The sequence below is a fragment of the Microcaecilia unicolor genome, chromosome 6, assembly GCF_901765095.1.
Source record: "Microcaecilia unicolor chromosome 6, aMicUni1.1, whole genome shotgun sequence".
Classification (NCBI taxonomy): domain Eukaryota; kingdom Metazoa; phylum Chordata; class Amphibia; order Gymnophiona; family Siphonopidae; genus Microcaecilia; species Microcaecilia unicolor.
The window spans coordinates 338,109,400-338,127,222 of record NC_044036.1 but is presented as its reverse complement, the minus strand read 5'-3'; positions in this window follow the sequence as shown (position 1 = coordinate 338,127,222).

The following is a 17,823-nucleotide window of genomic DNA, read 5'->3' as shown; positions in this document are numbered from 1 at the left end:
TAAATGTGTCCAATGAAAGCAAGACACCACAAAACATTCACGCTGTTCCTTCTTTCTTTGATGACTAATACTCACCTCTTCTAAGCAGGTGATATAAAATATATTCGTTATTGGATCTTAAAGTTTCAAAGGGACAGTGCCAGAATCCAAAGTAATAACACTTTTTATCTTCAGTTTGCAATTTAAATATTTATTGAACGGTTTTGCCAGCCATGAACACAATTTGGGAGGGGGGAAACCCTCTACTGCTCTCAAAATAAGTAATTGCACAAAACTGAAGAATCTCTCAAAGGAAAGGGGACTGTGAAATGAAGTCATCTCACACACACAAAAAAAACAAAACAAAATCTATGTACTGACTGGACTGCCCTCTGCTCTTGAAATAAACCATGTTCCACTGTTTACTTAGTCCTCGGGTAACTCACAGAGAAATTATGCTGGAGATTAGAAATGTAGAAACATGACAGCAGATAGGGGCCAAATGGTCCATCCTCAGTAACCACTAACTCCTCCTCTTCCTAAGAGATCCCACATGCCTGTCTCACGCTTTTGTAAACTCTGACACAGTCTTTGTGTCCACCACCTCCACCAGGAGGCCATTCCACGCGTCCACCACCCTTTCCACGAAAGAGTATTTTCTTAGATTCCTCCTAAGCCTATTTTCTCTGAACTTCATCCTATGCCCTCTCATTCCTGTGTTTTCCTTCATTCACCTTCTGTACATTAATGTCACTGAGGGGTTTAAACATTTCTATCATATCTTCTCTCTTCCAGCATATACATACGTGGAGGGGCATAATCGAACGGAAACGCCTATCTCCATGGGCGTTTATCTCCGAGAACGGGTCCGTGAAGGGGCGGGCCGAACCGTATTTTCGAAAAAATGGACGTTTTTGAGCTGGGTGTTTGTTTTTTTTAGCGATAATGGAAACTAAAAACGCCCAGCTCAAAAACGTCCTAATCCGAGCCATTTGGTCGTGGGAGGGGCCAGGATTGGTAGTACACTGGCCCCCCTGATATGCCAGGACACCAACTGGGCACCCTAGGTTAGTGCGGTGGACTTCAGAAAAAGCTCCCACATGCATAGCTCCCTTACCACGGGTGCTGAGCTCCCAACCCCCCTCCCCCAAAACCCACTACCCACAAATGTACAACACTACCATAGCTCTTAGGGGTGAAGGGGGCACCTACATGTGGGTACAGTGGGTTTTGGAGGCCTCCCATTTACCAGCACAAGTGTTACAGGTGGGGGGGGGGGGATGGGCCTGGGGCCACCTGGCTGAATTGCACTGCGGTACCCACTAAAAGTGCTCCAGGGACCTGCATACATGCAGGCCTCTAGGACTGGTTGCTGCTATATAACATTGGCACACCAGTTGACACCTGAAGACTAATCTCTCCGAAAACGTCCTTTATTGGAATAACCGCCTTTACTCACAGTTAACTGCAGATCAGAGGTTGTGCCCCACTGGCAACGAGTCTCCCTGGTACTGAGATTAGCAATAGGTCAGAGCTGGCAGAATGCTGTACAATGCCCTCTTTCAGCCACATTCAAGAGAAGAACTAAGTTCTCTAACGTGGCTAACACATGGAAGGGATCTAAAACTGGCTAACAAAAATGGCCACTATCTCATGGACTACCGGAAACACAACAGGGCACACTCTGACCCAGTAAGCAGGGGGAAAAGCACCATGGGAGAAGAGCCTACCAACTACCAACATCGTGAGACTAACACAAGCTAATGAAATCACGGAGCCCAATACCCTACACTCACCACAATGCAATGCTGATGTGACCCTGTACTGCACCCGAGAGCCACATCTGACCCAGGGAAAGGCTGTGACAGGATCGAACACATTCTGCTGTCATGGAGGTGGGTACGGCATTTGAGGCTGGCATAGAGGCTGGAAAAAAAGTTTGTAAAGTGGGGTTTTTTTTAGTGGGAGGGGGTTAGTGACCACTGGGGGAGTCCGGGGAGGTCATCCCCGATTCCCTCCAGTGGTCATCTGGGCAGTTGGAGCACTTTTTTGGGACTTGTTCGTGGAAAAAAAAGGGTCCAAAAAAAGTGACCCAAAATCGTGGTAAAAACGCCTTTTTTTTTTCCGATTATCAGCTAAAGACGCCCATCTCTCCTTGGCTGATAACCACGCCCCAGTTCCGCCTCCACCACGCCTCCGACACGCCCCCGTCAACTTTATTCGTTTCCGCAACGGAGTGCAGTTGGAAACACCCAAAATCGGCTTTCGATTATATTGATTTGGGCGCCTTTGCGAGAAAAACGCCCATCTCCCGATTTGGGTCGAAATATAGGCGTTTTTCTCTTTCGATTATAAGCTGGATAGTAACATAGTAGATGACGGCACTGTCCATGTTAAGGTTCATGAGCCTATTACTATATGTTTTATGACCAAAACTGCTTACCAGTTTGGTAGCCGCCGTCTGGACTGACTCCATCCTGTTCATATCTTTCCGTAGGTGCGGTCTCCAGAATTGCACGCAGTACTCCAAATGGGGCCTCACTAGAGACTTTTACAAAGGCATTATCACCTCTTTTTTTTCCTGCTGGTCGTCCCTCTCCTTATGCACCCGAGCATCCTTCTAGCTTTGACCGTCGCCTTTTCTACCTGTTTGGCCATCAGACACAATCACCCCCAAGTCCCACTCTTCTTTCATACACAGAAGCACTGTAAAAAAGAAATTTACCTGAAAGGAAGGAAGGAAACAGTTCACAGCAGGTTTCCATTTGGAATTCAACATTTCTTGCTGTTTGATTGATTGTAGATTTCTTGAAGGACCAATGGAAGAACTTTTGAAATGGAAATCCAATTCCTTGGCTTGGCCTTGCAAGTGGATCCAGAGAAACCCAAGAGCTAATTCTATAGATGAAAAATGAAGTCAATAGGCTGGCTGGAGTAGGGAGGACATGAAGCAGATTTGGCAGAGAAGGCCTCTCCAGGGTCACTGACAACACACCTGGAAGTGGCTTGGTGATTAGCGCAATGGGCTGAGAGCCACGGAAGCCAGGCTTCAACTCCTTGTGACCCTGTACAAATCACTCCACCTCTCGTTGCCTCAGAGATTCACTTACTGGTCAATATTCAAGGAGAGTCCTGCACAGAAAAATGCTTGTGACAACCTAAGCACCGAGGTTCACCAGACTGTGCTGCTGATATCACCACAGACCACTCCTGTACTATCCAGTTAGTGCCAGGACGGTCTGTGGGAGGAGCCAGAACTTAACCAGTTAGCAGCCACATTCAGACTGCTAACTGGTTAAGTAAATGACTAAAGTACGGACAGCAACAAAAAAAAGAAGCTAACTTGGCACCGGTCTGAATATCGGCCAGTGCCTGGTTTAACTTTTGGTAAATTCAGGCCCACCCCAAGCCCCAACTCCTCTGTCTCTGGTTCCAATCCCCTCCCTCCTCCCCAAACAAAACTTTTAGCCCACTCCGAGCCTGCAACCTGTCACGATTGTGGCCGTGACCTCTCCCAGACGTACCTTATTTCTGGTGGTCAGCTTCTTAGCTGGCTTCTGTTTCTTCTGTCTGTCCTTTCTGAGCTAGCTCTGTCTCTCTGTGCTGGCTGCTTCCAGCAGCATGCCTCTAATTGCTTCACTATACTGCACCTGGGTGGGTTGCCTGAGTTAGCTCTGTCTCTCTGTGCTGGCTGTTCCCAGCACAGCTCTGATTGCTTCACTATACTGCAGCTGTGTGGGTTAAGCCTCTCTGTGTTTCAGCATGCTGGCTGCCTGGGTCTGGTAGTTGTGACATCATCAGGCAGGGCCTTGATAAGGAAGTGGTGGTTGGTGGGTTTTGCCTGCTGCTGTCGCTCCTCGTCAGCAGCCCAAGGGCTCACGTTTGCTCCAGAGCCCGTCCCCGGGGGCTCTGAACCTGAGAACCTGACACAACCTCCCCCCCCCCCCCAGTTTTGATACTCCTACCTAAAATCTCCCCGGTGGTCTGGGGAGGGTCGTTCACTTATTACTACTGTATGCTGTGTATGTCCAACAAGGCCATAAAGAACATCTACTGAGAGACATTCTTGAATGGAGAAGGAATGTCTACAATCAGGATCAGTGTCAGGCAAGAGACTGGGAAGAAAGGACAGGACCCATCTTGATTATCTCTCGGGTGAGATATTGGGCTCGGGGTTAGGGGCTCCCACGTTGGGCCCCAGGATCCCTCCTTACAACCAGACCCACTGGAGCCCATCACTGTTATATCAGTCAGTGTCTGAACAGTGGTGGGGAGTTGCAAAAAGAGCCTAATGGTCAGAGGAGCAGGTTATGAACCGGGGGGGGGGGAGGGGGCAGGGTTCAAATTCCCCTTCGGTTCCTTGTGATCCTACACAAGTCACTTAACCCTCCATTGCCTCAGATACAAACTTAGAACCAGTTCAGTCTGGATTTAGACCCAGTTGTGGACTGGAGATGGCCCTCATATCCCTACTAGACGATCTTCACAGAAACCAAGACGGAGGATTTGCCTTTGTGTTAGTACTGCTGGATTTCTCAGCAGCTTTTGATACTGTGGATCATGATATCATACTAGCACGACTGGCAGAAACAGGTATCAATGGAAAAGTACTTGCTTGGTTCAGTTCCTATCTATCAGACAAGGAACAATCCATAATGTTTGACACCACCTCATTGCCACCATGGGCACCGACCTGGAGGGTATCACAAAGATTGATATTGTCACCTATTTTGTTTAAAATATACCTCAAGCCACTAGCTGAGCTGATTCAGTCAATGGACCCTTAGTCTACATCTATGTGAATGAGATGCAGCTCCTCATGTGGAAACTCAAAAGAGTAAAACCTTTCTTCCCGAGATAAGTATTCCGTACCCTGGTACAGTCAATGGTAATAAGTCATCTTGATTACTGCAATGCACTGTACGCAGGCTGTAAAGAGGACAACATCAAGAAACTCCATACTGCCCAGAATATTGCAGCCAGACTCATATTTGGAAAACCTAAATATGAAAGTGCAAAACCCTTAAGAGAGAAACTCCAGTGGCTCCCACTTAAGGAACGTATTGCATTCAAGATCTGCACACTGGTACACAAAATCATCCGCGCAGACGCCCCAACTTACATGTTAAACCTTGTGGACCTACCTCCCAGAAACGCCACAAAATTATCCCGAAAATTTCTCGACCTGCACTTCCCCAGCTGCAAAGGACTAAAATACAAGCTGATGCATGATACCACCTTCTCGTACATGGGCACAAAGTTGTGGAACGCATTACCTAGAAACCTGAAAACAATCAACGAAACAACTATCTTTCGCAAATCCCTCAAGACGTATCTCTTCAACAAAGCATTCAATGAAGACCCAGAACCAGACTGGGCGGCTAAATGGCAGATGATGTTTAATGTGAGCAAGTGCAAGGTGATGCATGTGGGAAAAAAGAACCCGAATTATAGCTATGTCATGCAAGGTTCCACGTTAGGAGTTATGGACCAAGAAAGGGATCTGGGTGTCGTCGTCGATAACACACTGAAACCTTCTGCTCAGTGTGCTGCTGCGGCTAAGAAAGCGAATAGAATGTTGGGTATTATTAGGAAAGGTATGGAAAACAGGTGTGAGGATGTTATAATGCCGTTGTATCGCTCCATGGTGCGACCGCACCTTGAGTATTGTGTTCAATTCTGGTCGCCGCATCTCAAGAAAGATATAGTAGAATTGGAAAAGGTGCAGCGAAGGGCGACTAAAATGATAGCGGGGATGGGACGACTTCCCTATGAAGAAAGACTAAGGAGGCTAGGGCTATACAGCTTGGAGAAGAGACGGCTGAGGGGAGACATGATAGAGATATATAAAATAATGAGTGGAGTGGAACAGGTGGATGTGAAGCTTCTGTTCACGCTTTCCAAAAATACTAGGACTAGGGGGCATGCGATGAAACTACAGTGTAGTAAATTTAAAACAAATCGGAGAAAATTTTTCTTCACCCAACGTGTAATTAAACTCTGGAATTCGTTGCCGGAGAAAGTGGTGAAGGCGGTTAGCTTAGCAGAGTTTAAAAAGGGGTTGGACGGTTTCCTAAAGGACAAGTCCATAAACCGCTACTAAACGGACTTGGAAAACTCCAAAATTCCAGGAATAACATGTATAGAATGTTTGTACGTTTGGGAAGCTTGCCAGGTGCCCTTGGCCTGGATTGGCCGCTGTCGTGGACAGGATGCTGGGCTCGATGGACCCTTGGTCTTTTCCCAGTATGGCATTACTTATGTACTTATGTACTAATCCACTGCTGAAAACCTACCATCTACTATACCTAATAAATGCCTTCCTTCTACTCTTTACTTCTTCCCTTAACTAATCTCTGTACAACAATAATTGTGCCTGACATCCAAGAATAATTGTGTTAACAAAACTATGTAAGCCACTTTGAGCCTGCAAATAGGTGGGAAAAAGGTGGGATACAAATGCAATAGATAATAAATAATAATAATACCCATTGAACTAGACCTTCCCACAGCCCTGAATAAACTAACAACTATTCAAGAATGGACTAAAAACACATTTTGCCCGAATCCAAGTAAACCTGAGCTCATGGGAGGTCTCTAATGCAAGTGGGCACATACCTGACATCAAAATCCCATTGGAGAACTATGAACTTCCCCTTTTAAATCAAAGGTCATGAACTGTAGGGTACAGCTAGACTCAACACTTGCAATGATCCCCAAATCCAAGCAACCTTCAGGAGCTGCCTCTATCATCTGAGACAACTGTGTTATCTCTCTCCGTGCATCGAGAAGGCAAGTCTTGCCATAGCAGTTCACATCATAACATCGACTGGGTTACTGTGATGCCCTCTACACTGGCCTGACTACAAAGGGTTTGCACCAGGCTCCAACTGATTCTATTAGCCTTGCTGTAGCAAGACTAATAGGAGGTAATAAGCAACGTAACCACATTACACCATTCCTGCAAAAACTTCACTAGCTACCAGTACAATACAGGGCTAAATTTACAACTCTGGGTCTGATCTTCAAGGCCATTAAAGAAAATGTACCGTAGTATTTGAAAAACAGGATCTCCCTCTACATACCTCCAAAGTTGCTAAGGTCCTTCACAGGACTATTCCTAACCACACCCTCTCCAAAGGAAATCACGTGATCTGACACCCAGCAATGAGCCTCCCCTGGAGTAGCCCCCACACTCTGGAACACAATACCATAAGAACATAAGAACCAAGGGTCCATCTAGCCCATTATCCTGTTTCCAACAATGGGCAGTCCAGAGGACACAGGACCCTTCTCCCAAGTTACCTGGGGCAACTTATAAGTAACTACCCTAGGCTGCTGGTGGGAGTTCCCATGCAAAGACCATTGACAGACTATGTGTTGACTGGTTCACAGAGGCAAGTCCACCTCCCCCCAGCCTTCAGCAAGCAAAGGGGGGAGGGTTGTTCAACCCCATAATTGTTGCTTGGTACAGCTGGATACCTGCACCTGTTCTTGGGCTCCTTTGCTGCATGGCAGGAAGCCCTGAATTGATGACTTGACACATGGTCCCATGGCAGGCTGGGGAGATCTGATTTGGTACTGTATTGTTTAGTAATTGACTTGGTATACTCTGAATAGATCTTTACACTTATTGTGATGATAAACTGATGTTTGCATATTTTACCTAATAAAGCTGAGACCATAGGAGCCAACTTTTTAAAATGATTGAGTGTGTTAAGCCCAATAGAAATTACCTCTCCCTGGACACACCCATGGAGTTTCCTTAATATTGGAGTTGCTCAAGCACCCACAGAGCTGGCTCCTATGGTTGAGGCCAAATTTTGACACTAATATGATGACCTGCTCTCTTTGCTATCCTGGCCCAGGCTGGTATCCCTGCTAGGGGTTTGGGGAAGAGGCATAGCCCAGTTGGGAGCGTAGGGTTTAGGAGTCAAGGGGTCACAGCTGCCTATGTTACATCAGCCAATACAAAATCCCAGATATCCAAAGTCTCATAAATCAATATGCTGAACCATCAGAAGTGCTGCTCCGAGACCCACTTGTCTACAATGAGACCGATGCACTATAATCCTTATCGGTTTAAATAGCATTCAAGTTTCATAATATACTTTCAAAACTCTTAAATCCAATCTTTTCAAACTTTAATTCCATTTGCAGGCAAACTTATCAAGTTCAAGTTTCTTTAAAATTTACAAATTCACCAGTCAGGAATACCATCTAGGCGGCTTACAATAACATAAAAGAAAAAATTTAATAGTATGGGTACATAGACAATCAACAGAAAGTGAGGAAGGGAGGAAAGAACTCCATATAATTAAGAGAAAGACGGGGAGGAACAAACAGGGATGCTCTAGAGTAATTCAGGGATAGTAACATGGTGCTCCATAAATGAGGAGTCGAAGTAAATACATAAGAACGTCTTAAGTTCAGTCTTGAAAATTGATAAAGAAGTCTGAAGCCGCCGAGAAGTGGGCAAAAGGTTCCAAAGAGGTGGTCCTTGAACAGAGAAAATTGAGGCGCGAATATGTTCATGAAGACCTTGTTTGTAGGTCGGTATAATAAGTAAATTCTGATCTTGCGAATGAAGGATACGTCAAGGGGTATATTGTAGCAAGTGGCGATTAAAGAGGTTATTTGGAAGCTAAAATTTTGAAAACTAGTAAGAGCAGCTTATACATAATTCGGCGAGTAACGGGGAGCCAGTGGGATGCCTTCAGAAGTGGTGTTAAGTGATCAAATTGTTTGGCTTGTGAATTATTTGAATAGCAGTATTCTGTATTAGTTGTAGGGGACGTAAATCATTAAGCCTAAGGCCTTTGTACAATGAATTACAATAATCAATTTGCGATGTGATAAGTGAATGTACCAGGATATTTAAAGCTGAGGAATGTAAGAGAGATTGAAGTGAATGGATAAGGCATAGTCTAAACAAAGAACATTGCACCACCTGTCCTATTTGAGAGCAAAATAAAAGGTCTGTATATATATAAGTATACCGAGAATTTGAGTAACTGGGTGTTGTGGAACAGGAGTGTTACAATACAGTGGAGTGGAGGAGTGGCTTAGTGGTTAGAGCACTGGTCTTGAACTCCAGAGGTGGCTGGTTCAAATCCCACTGCTGGAATTCTAGAATTCTAAAGAATAACAAGATTCCATGCAGAATGTCAAAGTGTAGCAACATTCCATGTAGAACCCCAAAGAGTAACAAGATTCTTTGGGGTGGAGGAGTGGCCTAGTGGTTAGAGCACCGGTCTTGCAATCCAGAGGTGACCGGTTCAAATCCCACTGCTGCTCCTTGTGATCTTGGGTGAGTCACTTAATCCTCCATTGCCTCAGGTACAAACTTAGATTGGGAGCCCTCCTGGGACAGGGAAATATCCAGAGTACCTGAATGTAACTCACCTTGAGCTACTACTGAAAAAGGTGTGAGCAAAATCCAAATAAATAATAATAATAAAAGACAAATGGGTAAATGGAAATGAATAGGCATATATTTAGTAAAAAGTAGAAGCTTAGATTTGTCCTTTGCAGAGGTTATCATTGGGCTGTAGGGCTGAGATGGTCCACTACAGAGAGAAGTTGTAAACCTTAGGGATTGGGCTAAGGTAAGCAAAGGTGAGAGAAAAATGTTGAATAAAATTGGAGATATAGGAGAACTGAGAGGTTCTGGTCACTTGTTCTACCATCAGGCACTGCCAGACACCATTTCCATCGAGGCTCCAGTGTGGAGCCTTCACTGCTGGTACTTCAGAGCATCCTTGCAGTGGTCCTGTGAGAGCTGAAAGGTTCTGGCCGCTGGTTCTACCATCTGGCACTGCCAGAGACAACATCTCCATTGAGGCTCTGTTGAGGGGTCCTCCACTGCTGGTACTTCAGAGTATCCTTGCCGCGGTCCTGTGTCCTCCACTGCTGGTACTTCAGTATCCTTGCTGCGGTCCTGTGAGAGCTGAGAATTTCTGGTCACTGGTTCTACCATCAGGCACTGCCAGAGACGCCATTTCCATCGAGGCTCCGGAGTGGGGTCCTCCACTGCTGGTACTTCAGAACGTCCTTGCCGCTGCCCACAGCCCGTGGCATGAGCCCATTGGCACTTGCCCAAAGGGGCATGACCAAAGGGGAAGATCCCACCCCTTTGGAGATCAGAGCAGGGAGTGTTTTCACTCTGCTCCCGTCCATGGGGAAATGTAAAGGAAGCTGGAGCAAACCTGTAACGTCTGCTGAAGGAAATTATGGACCATTATCTTTGTGCGGCAATGCCGAGTTTGGTTTTTTTCATTGACAAGATTGCTAGTCTCCCCAGAAGTTTTTCTTTCTTCAGGGGGTCTAACTCCATCCCCCTCAACCTGCCTTGTATCGAGTTTTGGGACGGGCTCCTTGGAGAAATGGAAGCTGATGCTGTGTTTCTGGTCTCATTGAAGGTTCCATCACTCGTTTCTTCTGATTTCTGCAGCGGGAGTTCAATCATTGTCCCAAGTCAAGGTACCTGCGGCTGTTTCATTTAAATCTGTTCGCGTTTCCTCAGCTGCCTTTAGTCAAGGTGATGTTTTATTGAAAGATTTACTGTTGGCAATCACCAAAATGGATAAATCCTTGTAAGATAACTTGTCTGTTTCTGCTAGATTTACTGAGGAAACAGTGGTAAAACTCAATGATCGTGAAACTAGACTTAAGTTTTGTGAGCAGCGTTCTGATAAGACGGATTCTCTATTAACTTTGTTTCAATCTGCGTTGTCTGCTACTGCTAAAGACTGTCTGAATATGAAGTCTTTAGAAAATATATCAAGAGCCCGTAACCTTAGATTCTTGAATTTTCCAGTTACGCATTTTTGGCACCCATGGAGCTTCTGAAGATGCATTTTAAAGATATTTTTAATTTGACAGTTGAGGATTCCTCAATTAGTCATGCTTATTATTTACCCAGAGGTTCTAGGGCATCAAACGAGGAAGGGGTTATGGATAATATTCAGTCACCTAATTGGATTTACAACATTTTTGGAATCATTTCAGGAGCTAATTACCAACAGAGCTACAATGTTGGTATCTTTTCATAAGGAGGAATTAAAATTTCTAGTTTTAAAAGCTTATTTTCCTAAAAAAAACAAATAGCGTTTTCTTCTTTGGGCAGGCTATTATGATATTACCAGATGTTGCCAGATCCTCACAATTGAGGCGGAAAAGATTTCTTCAATTAAAATCGAGGGTATTGGCCTCTTTCTTTTTGAAGTTCCCTTGTAAATGTCTGGTTACATATGGGAGTAATTCTCATGTTTTCCTTGATCCCACTCAGAAACTTTTCTTTTTGAAAAAGAGAAGGTATAAATAGTTTTTTTTAATGTTTTTTCTTTTTCTTGGGCAGGATAGAAGTTTGAAAGATTGATTAAATAGTGGTTGATGGTTTCTTTTTAATTTTTTTTTCCTTTGTTTTGTGTACTGTACATTTCCTTTAAGTTCTCCTTGATGTGGACCTGTATGCTTATATAATTTGTATAATATATGGGATATGATATTTTCCTATGCATACTACTGGTGTTTCTGTTTTTTGTAACATTTTGAGATATACTAATTAAAAAACTGGGAGATAATATAGAACCCCGAGTAACTCCAGATGTAGGAGAATAAGGGGCAGCGCTGCGTATGCTTTGTAGCGCTATAGAAATGCTAAATAGTAGTAGTAGTAGTAGTAAATAGGATTGTTGTAGTGTACATGGCATTGACGATTAGTACTACTACTACTACTACTACTACTATTTAGCATTTCTATAGCGCTACAAGGCGTACGCAGCGCTGCACAAACATAGAGGAAAGACAGTCCCTGCTCAAAGAGCTTACAATCTAATAGACAAAAAATAAAGTAAGCAAATCAAATCAATTAATGTGTACAGGAAGGAGGAGGGTAGGTGGAGGCGAGTGGTTACAAGTGGTTACGAGTCAAAAGCAATGTTAAAGAGGTGGACTTTCAGTCTAGATTTAAAGGTGGCCAAGGATGGGGCAAGACGTAGGGGCTCAGGAAGTTTATTCCAGGCGTAGGGTGCAGCGAGACAGAAGGTGCGAAGTCTGGAGTTGGCAGTAGTGGAGAAGGGAACAGATAAGAAGGATTTATCCATGGAGCGGAGTGCACGGGAAGGGGTGTAGGGAAGGACGAGTGTGGAGAGATACTGGGGAGCAGCAGAGTGAGTACATTTATAGGTTAGTAGAAGAAGTTTGAACAAGATGCAAAAACGGATAGGGAGCCAGTGAAGGGTCTTGAGGAGAGGGGTAGTATGAGTAAAGCGACCCTGGCGGAAGACGAGACGGGCAGCAGAGTTTTGAACTGACTGGAGAGGGGAGAGGCAGAGTTTTGAACCGACTGGAGAGGGGAGAGGTGACTAAGTGGGAGGCCAGCAAGAAGCAGATTGCAGTAGTCTAAACGAGAGGTGACAAGGGTGTGGATGAGGGTTTTGGTAGAGTGCTCGGAAAGAAAGGGGCGGATTTTACGGATGTTGTAAAGAAAGAAACGACAGGTCTTGGCAATCTGCTGGATATGAGCAGAGAAGGAGAGAGAAGAGTCAAAGATGATCCCAAGGTTTTGAGCTGAGGAGACAGGGAGAATGAGAAAGCCATCAACAGAAATAGAAAATGGGGGGAGCGGGGAGGTGGGTTTGGGGGGGGGGGGGGGGGGGAAATGAGAAGCTCGGTTTTGGTCATATTTAATTTCAGGTGTATAGTAAAATAGGATTGAAACCAATTAAAAACTGTTCCTGAAAGACCTATAGTATAAAGACATTATAATAATTGTGTATAGTCAATCAAATCAAAAGCAGCACTACGATCTAGAGAAAGCAGTATAACAGAACTTGAGTTGTCAAGATAGGTATCACCACCTACATTCATACTTAACAGAATAGTTTCCATGCTACGGTTCCGTGTAAAACCAGATTGATGCGGATGGAGTAGGTTTTATCAATAAAATCTGCAAGTTGATTGTGAACTGTGGCTTCTACCACTTTTGCGAAGAATGGAAGGTTAGCAATTGGCCGAAAATTGCTAGGGTCAGATAGGGATTGTGAAGGATTCTTAATTTTGGGGTATACTGATGCAGGTTTCCAGGAATTGGGAACCTGTCCCGAGAGAAGACTGAGATGAACCATAGTGTGAATAAAGGGGAGGAGCAGGTCTAAAAATTTCCAAACACAAGCTGAAGGAAGAGGATCAGTTGGAGCTGTAGTAGTGTTTAAGGACATGATTTGCAGGAGATCTTGAGATGAAGGAATGTGAAAAGTGGCCGTAGAACTGCAGAGAGCTGAAAGAACCAGAGGGGTAGGAGAGATTAACGCTGAGGGATCTGAGTGGTAATATAGGAAAGGTACTTTTGAGTCGTACAACTTAGTAACATAGAAGGGCATAATCGAATGGGGCCGGCCATCTCTAACACCGGCCCCGTCAAGCGGCGTACCCGACTGTATTATCGAAACAAGATGGCCGGCCATCTTTCGTTTCGATAATACGGTCGGGGCCGGCCAAATCTCAACATTTGGCCTGCCCTTAGAGATCGCCGGCATTAGAGATGGCCACCATTGGTTTTCGCCGATAATGGAAACTAATGGCGGCCATCTCAAACCCGGTCAAATCCAATGCATTTGGTCATGGGAGGAGCCAGCATTTGTAGTGCACTGGTCCCCCTCACATGCCAGGACACCAACTGGGCACCCTAGGGGGCACTGCAATGGACTTCACAAATTGCTCCCAGGTGCATAGCTCCCTTACCTTGGGTGCTGAGCCCCCCAAAACCCACTCTCCACAGCTGTACACCACTACCCTAGCCCTTATAGGTGAAGGGACGCACGTAGATGTGGGTACAGTGGGTTTCTGGTGGGTTTTGGAGGGCTCCCATTTACCACCACAAGTGTAACAGGTAGGGGGGAAGGGCCTGGGTCCGCCTGCCTGAAGTGCACTGCAGTACCCACTAAAAACTGCTCCAGGGACCTGCATAGTGCTGTCATGGAGCTGGGTATGACATTTGAGGCTGGCAAAAAAATGCTTTTAAATTTTTGGGGGGTGGGAGGGGGTTGGTGACCACTGGGGGAGTAAGGGGAGGTCATCTCCGATTCCCTCCAGTGGTCATCTTGTCATTTAGGGCACATTTTTGAGGCTTGGTCGTGAACAAAAAAAGGACCAAGTAAAGTTGGCCAAATGCTCGTCAGAGCCAGCCTTCTTTTTTCCATTATCAGCCGAGGCCGGCCATCTCTTAACCAGGCCCCCGTCCCGCCTTTGGTACACTTCCGACACACCCCCTTTAACTCTGGCCGGCCCTGCGACGGAAAGCCGTTGAAGCCAGCCAAAATCGGCTTTCGATTATACCGATTTGGCCGGCCTTAGGAGAAGGCCGGCCATCTCCCGATTTGTGTCGGAAGATGGCCGGCCTCCTTCGAAAATAAGCAGGATAGTAACATAGTAGATGACGGCAGAGAAAGACCTGCACGGTCCATCCAGTCTGCCCAACAAGATAACTCATATGTGCTACTTTTTGTGTATACCTGACCTTGATTAGTATCTGCCGTTTTCACGGCACAGACCGTAGAAGGCTTCCCAGCACTAGCCCCGCCTCCTTGATTTGTAATTTCCATTTTCAGGGCACAGACCGTAGAAGTCTGCTCAGCAGTAGTCCCGCCTCCCAACCACTAGCCCCGCCTCCCCCCACCGGCTCTGCCACCCAATCTCCGCTAAGCTTCTGAGGATCCATTCCTTCTGAGCAGGATTCCTTTGTTTATCCCACGCATTATCTCCACCACCTCCCGCGGGAGGGCATTCCAAGCGTCCACCACTCTCTCCGTGAAAAAATACTTCCTGACATTTTGCCCCCCCCCCCCTTCAATCTCATTTCATGTCCTCTAGTTCTACCGCCTTCCCATCTCTGGGAAAAGGTTCGTTTGCGGATTAATACCTTTCAAATATTTGAATGGCTGTATCATATCACCCCTGTTTCTCTAGTAGGCTAGATTGACTATCGGTCTGACCCAGTACAGCTATTCTTATATTCTTATGTAGCACTACTGTTTTATTTTTATTGATTTAACTATTTATTAACTATTTTAATATTCTCTTGGTTTTTTATATACTTATTTATATAATTGTATATATATATATATATACTAGCCGTTGAGCCCGTGTAAACGGGCTCGTTTTGGAATGGGGGGGGTTCCGAGGCCCCCCCCCCGAGGTCGCTGCTGCTCGGCCCGAGCGCTGTCTGTTATTGAACTTACATCGCACCACGCAGACGCAGCAGGCACATCAGCAAAGATGCCATCGGGACGGCCTTCCTTCTCTGCCTGTGTCCCGCCCTCGTGTGACGTAACGCGGCGAGGGCGGGACACAGGCAGAGAAGGAAGGCCGTCCCAATGGCAGCTTTGCTGATGTGCCTGCTGCGTCTGCGTGGTGCGATGTAAGTTCAATAAGAAAGACAGTGCTCGGGCCGGGTGGAGGGGCGGCGGTGGCGGCGACTCCGGGTGGGGGGGAAGCGGCAGCAGTGACCTCGGGGGGGGGGGGAGGGCAGAGCGGTTGCGAGTACGTCTGCGGCATGCGCAGTAGAGACTTCCCGCTCTGCCCCGCCCCCCTCATCACGTATTGATGCAGGGGCGGGGCAGAGAAGGAAGTCTCTACTGCGCATTTGCGAGTGAGTACGACACTCGCCTTTTATATGTTTGATAGTTATATAGTTATACGTATGTTTGTATTTATTTTAGTTTTTCTGTATATGTTTTTTTTTGGAGCTGATTTGACTTCTGAAGCAGGTGCTTATGGTGCTGAAACGCAGGACTACGTCGAGTCATTTTCTAGCTGTTTCAAGGTGATTGTGAATAAACATCCCTGTTTGGAACACCCTTGGTCTACCCCCATTTTTTGTCTATTTGGTGTGCTCGGGGGGGACTATTCTGCTTTTCTGTTTGCCCTTTAAAAATCAGCCATGCCAGAAAGGAACCTCAATGATGCCATCAGTTATGAGATCTTGGATATCTGGGAAGTGTGCGAATGTTGTATTGACTTAAGTAAACTTCCTACAAAAGATAAAAGCTTTTTTTTTTTTTTTTTTTTACAGTATGTTCCATCAGCTGCACATACTGACGCAGGACTTGCGTATTTACTCCTACGCTATCATACGTAGTATCATATCATACCTTATGGTATGAGTTTATTGTTGGGCAGAGTGGACGGACTGTACAGGTGTTTATCTGCCGTCATCTACTATGTTACTAGCTGAGACCATTTTCACACACATTTTCTGACTTCATTTGAAATTTTTACTTACCTTTCTTTCTGTCTGTCACATGTCTCTGTTTTCCACCTGTGCTGTGTATTAAGCAGTGCTGTGCTTTTTTTTTGTAGAAAAAAAGGTGCTGGTACTCATTATGGGCGGGGTCACCACATATGGCTCTGCCCCATGTAAGCCACACCCACATTAGCCACACCCCTTTATACCAGCCATGGCGCATATAAACAGACATCATTGAAAATATTATACTAGTATAGGAGAAAAAAAAATAACTTGTGATTTTTTTTTCATTATAAATAATTTCTGTAAGCTGTTACAGCTCCAGTATACCCAGTGCAAAATAAGACAAATTCCAAACACTAAAATGAAAATAAAATGATTTTTTCTACCTTTGTTGTCTGGTGATTTTGTTTTTCTATCCATATTGCTTCTAGTCGCTGATTCTGCTGCTCTCTATCTGTTCTCTTAACTCCGTTTCCAGGGTTTCCTTTCTGTTTATTTCTTTACTTTCCTCCTTTCTACTTCATTTCTTGCCCTACATCCATAAGTAAAAGCTGGGTCGTCCTCCGTGGAATTGATTGGAGGAGTTATAACGTAGATCCAGCTTTTGTCTCTCTGCTCCATCCATGTGCAGTTTTTCTCCTCTCTTCCCTTTCCCTCATCTCCATCCATGTGCATCTTCTATTTTCTTTCCTCCCCTCCATCCATGTCCAGCATTTCTCCTCTCTCTTCCCTGCCCTGTATCCATATAAAGCAATAATTCTATCTCCCCTCTCCTTCATCCAAGTCCAGTATTTCTTCTCTCTCCCTGCCAAACTCTCCATCCATCCATGTCCAGCAATTCTCCTTTATCGCCTGCTCTCCTCTCCATCCATTTCCAGAATTTCTTCTCTCTCCCCTGCCCTCCCCTCCCATTCATGTGCATCTCCTTCTTGTCTTCTCTCCCCTCCATCCATCCAGCGATTCTCACCTTCCCTTCCCTCCCATGACCAGTGATTCTCCTCTATCCCCAGTCCTCTCCTGCCATCCATGTCCAGCAATTCTCCCCTTCCCTCTCATCCATGTCCAATAATTCTGCTCTCTCCCCTGCCTTCCATGTCCAGCGAATCTCTCTTTGCTGATCTCCCCTCCCATCCATGTCCAGTATGTCTCCTCTCTCCCCTGCCTTCCCCTCTCATCCATGTCCAGTGTGTCTCCTCTCCCCTTCCACCCAGGTCCAGTGTGTCTCCTCTCTCCCCTCCCATCCAGGTCCAGTATGTCTCCTCTCCGCTGCCCTCCCCTCTCATCCATGACAAGCGATTCTCCTTTCCCCTCCCACCCAGGTCCAGTGTGTCTCCTCTCTCCCCTCCCACCCAGGTCCAGTGTGTCTCCTCTCTCCCCTCCCACCCAGGTCCAGTATGTCTCCTCTCTCCCCTCCCATCCAGGTCCAGTATGTCTCCTCTCTGCTGCCCTCCCCTCTCATCCATGTCCAGCGATTCTCCTCTCCCCTCCCACCCAGGTCCAGTGTGTCTCCTCTCTCCCCTCCAGGTCCAGTATGTCTCCTCTCCACTGCCCTCCCCACTCATCCATGTCCAGCGATTCTCCTCTCCCCTCCC